We start from the raw sequence: 4,211 nt of genomic DNA, 5'->3' as shown, positions 1-4,211 counted from the left end.
TTGAGTTGTGCATGAATTGGAGTTAAGTGAGGCAGATGCATGTATATGTGTGTGTTTTAGTTATTTATGAATTATAGATGTGCTACTATACTAATAATATATACTATAAAACTTACACAAAAATGAATATCAAAAAAGGACAAGCTAAAGAAGCATCTGATCTTGGAGTCAAGATGGTGCCACCGGAATTTATTGAATGATCGAATCAGACTTGTGCTTTAGGAAAATCAGTCGGGCTGTCTATTGGAATCTTTTGAAGATTGATTGGTTGTAGGGGGCGGAGACTTGAGGTTGGGAAGCCAATCAGGAGCCTATTATCACAGTCCAGGTGAGAAGCGTTTTTTTGCTTGGCTTAAGGTGACTGGGCTACTTGAGAGATGTTATGTGGGGATAAATAGTTAGATTTGGCAACTGATTGGCTCTATGTGTGGAGGGAGAGTGAGGAGTGGCATTCACCAATGCTGTGAACTGGGTTGACTGGAAGGAGTGAGGTTTTTTGGGGAAAGATCATGTAAAGAGACCTGTGATGGAGATGACAACCCTTCCATAACTGCTCATCCTGTGAACTTATTCTGTCCCACTCAAATCCAAAAGAGGGACAAGGGATTACTTCTTATTGGTCATCGCCCCATGAAAAACTGGACCTCTGCCCTCTCTGTTCCCCTGCCTCCGCCATAGGCAGGGGATGCTTATGGATGGAGGGACAGATTTTTCCGGTGGCACCAGGGCAACCACTGAATTTGATGGGACCAAGGCTATGCTGTATTGAGTAACCCCATTGTCCCCAGAGATTAAAGTAGTATAGAAGAGAGTATATTCCACACCCCCAAGTTCCAGGTAGCAGAGAAAATATTTGCACATTTGTCTTTGTTACAGCTTCAAAGTAAATATCCCTTTGTAAGAGCTAATTGAGGTTAAATGTTTAAATATAGCTAGGGTGCTAATCACTACAGTTATCCCTTCCACAGTGTGGCACCCCCCACCCCAATCTGGAAAATCTTCCTAATTTATTTTGGCCCTCCCTTCAAACCAGAGAAGAAGTTTGAATTTTTTCTTTTTCTTTTATGGGGTATTCAGTTCTTTATTGTAAAATTTGGGTTAAGTATTTGGTTATAGACTTTATGTCATCTGCTAGTCTTCATGTGTCAACTACAATTTCTGTAAAACTCTCCCAAAATTTCCGTTTAATTTTTTTTTTATGCTGACCCATGATATATTGAAACTGTGATGGGGAAAGTGGAGATGTGGAAGGGGTAACTGTGGCTAACTGTGAGAAGAAGACAACTTGTAAGGGGACATCCAAACCCTTCTGCATACTCCTAAAGCCCTGAGTGGGAGACATAGCTTGCCTTATGCTGGGTGAGAGGGTAAAGAGTATACTGACTACACTTATAGGGAAACTTCCCTGTGGGGCTGACAACCAGTGAAGAGGGGGAGGGGCTGGGAGTTTGAACAGCAGGAGAGGGCATTGTGAGGGATGTGGGTGAGTGCAGTCATATTGGACACAGGTCTCATGGGAGGAAGGTGGGATTCCACTCAGCTTCCTACCGTACACTTGGCTGATCCCCCACACTTTGGGGTCAGGCTGTATCATTTGGGAGAACACTGGCCTGGTGGATGGGCATCCAAATCTTGCCTCTGATGCTTGATAGCTGGGCCATAGGCAATTCATAGGATCATAGGTTTAAAACTTGGAGGGACCCTTTTGTTTGCTGTTTAGCCATTTTTCAGTTGCGTCTGACTCTGTGATTCCTTTTGGGGTTTTCTTGGCAGAGATGCTAGAGTGGTTTGCTGTTTCCTTCTACAGCTCATTTTATAAATGAGAAAACTGAGGTACACAGAATTAAGTGACTTGCGGAGGGTCACACAGCTAGTAAGTGTCTCAGGCCAGATTGGAACTCAGGAAGATGAGTCTTCCTAACTTCAGGCCCGGCACGCTGTCCACTGAGCCACTTAGCTACCCCAGAAGGGACCTTAGTGGTCATCTAATCAAACCCCTCATTTTACAGACAAGGAAACTGAGGTCTGGGGGAGATGAATCTAGTTGCCCAAAGTCACACAGATAGTAAATGGTAGAAGTTGGAATCTAGGTTCTGTGAATCCAGCACTCTTTCTACTACATCATACTAGATCACTTTACTTCCTTTAACCTGTTTCCTCATCTGTAAAATGGGACAGCTAGGTGGCTCAGTGGATAGAGTACTGGACCTGGAGGCAGGAAGACTCATCTTCCTCAGTTCAAATCTGGCTTCAGACACTTAGCTAGTTGTGTGACCTTGGGCTAGTCATTTAACCCTGTTTGCCTCAATTTCCTTGTCTGTAAAATGAACTGGAGGAGGAAATGGCAAATCACTCCAGTATCTTTGCCAAGAAAACTCCAAATGGGGTGATGAAGAGTCAGACTGGACTAAACAAAAAGTGGAGATAATCTGATAGGATTGCTGAGCTGCATGAGATAATGTGTGGAAAATGCTTTGCAAATTTCAATGTAACCTATTACCATTATTGTTCTAGTATTAAATCCTATGATCCCATGATGTCAAGTGATTTGCCCTAGGTCATGAAGCCAATTAGTGGTTGGTTTGGGACTGGAAGAGGCTTCTTGACTAACTCCTTTGGAGACAGCTTTAATTATGATGATGGATTGCTGGCAGAACTCACTGATCTCATTCACTGTCATTCTTGAAAAGCTTCTCCCAACCCTTCTCTACCTCTCTCCTTTAACAAAAAAACATGAAATGTGTGTGTGTGTGTATATATACCTTTTTCCTTATTTATTTTTTTTCTGCAGATCTCGACTGCTGTGTTATGGGACACCCAATGATGCCCAAGCCCTTCTCCCCATAGTGCCCATTGCTCTCTCACTGGAAGGAACATGAGATGATCTCCAAAGGAGGAAAAATAAAAAAAGAAGCGTGTGTGTGTGTGTGTGTGTGTGTGTGTGTGTGTGTGTGTAGACAAGAGGGGCATCATATTTCAAAACTTTTCACTTAAGGGCAGCTAGGTGGCAGAGTGGGTAGAGCACCGGTCCTGGAGTCAGGAGGACCTGAGTCCAAATTCAGCCTCAGACACATAATGCTGACTAGGTGTGTGACCCTGGGCAAGTCACTTAACCCCATTGTCTAGCCAAAAAAGAAGAAAAAAAAAAAGGAAAAGGAAATTGAGGCTTATGGAATTAATTAAGTGACTTGTTCATTTATGGCCCATTGCCATATGGGTATTCAGTGTCAGAGCCAGGATTTGAACCCTTGTTTCCTGGTTTCATGACTCCACACCAAAAAGAGGCTTGTTTATACCCCTTCTAAACATGAGCAGATTTAAACCCACAGTATTCAATTGGATCTGGATTTGTCTTGGAGACATGGTGAAAATAAGGGTTGTTTGCCTAAGAGCCTGGGGTAAGGGTTTACTGAGTAGGGGCGTGGAGGGAGCAGGGTAGCGCTTTGAGGGGAGGGAAGGAGTGCTCACCTGGGCTTGGGACAGGGGGACATACAACATTTGGTAGCTTTCTATTTTAGCTAATTATTTGTGCTAACTAGGTGCTAAATTCAGTTGTTGTTTGTCCTGCATTCTTGAAGAGGACCATGACATCAGGAAGGTGATGTCATGACTTGCAAGTGAATTGGATTTAAGTGAGGGAGGGCTGTGCAAAGTCACTAGCGTCCCTTTCTCCTCCAGAGCCATCTGGGTCCAGCGGCGAGGTATAGATCAGGATGACTTTCAGTTGTGTTTACTGGCTGAAGGAGTGGTTTCACTCGGCTATCTAGTCCTTGCGTTTAAACTCAGGTAGGTAGCTTACTGTAGCTTTGCAGCAGATTCTGCTTGCTTTCAGTAGAGAAATGAAACTATTAGTGATAGAATGACCCAAAATCAATCAAGAAAAGGTCTGGGTTCTCTCTCTCACACATTTACCTGTATGGATTCAGACTTGTCAGTATGATCTGTATGCTGAGGTTAATGGAACAGCCACTTGTCTTGATCCAAAGTAGGCACTAGGTGGCAGTGTTTCACTTTGATTGGCCCACTTTCACCTGTCCCAGACTGGTTCCTATAACTCATTGTCTCCCTACTTCAGTTCTTGAGATCTTTTAAGTGAATGAATGAAAAAGTATTTATTAAATGTTTTCCATTTGTCAAGCATTGTGCTACGTGCTGGGGATGCAAGAAGAAAAATTGGGACATGAAATATTACCCAGGCCCAAGAACTCTGG

This window comes from Vombatus ursinus, unplaced genomic scaffold (assembly GCF_900497805.2).
Source record: "Vombatus ursinus unplaced genomic scaffold, bare-nosed wombat genome assembly UNPS02014832.1, whole genome shotgun sequence".
Classification (NCBI taxonomy): Eukaryota; Metazoa; Chordata; class Mammalia; order Diprotodontia; family Vombatidae; genus Vombatus; species Vombatus ursinus.
This window is presented reverse-complemented; position numbering follows the sequence as displayed.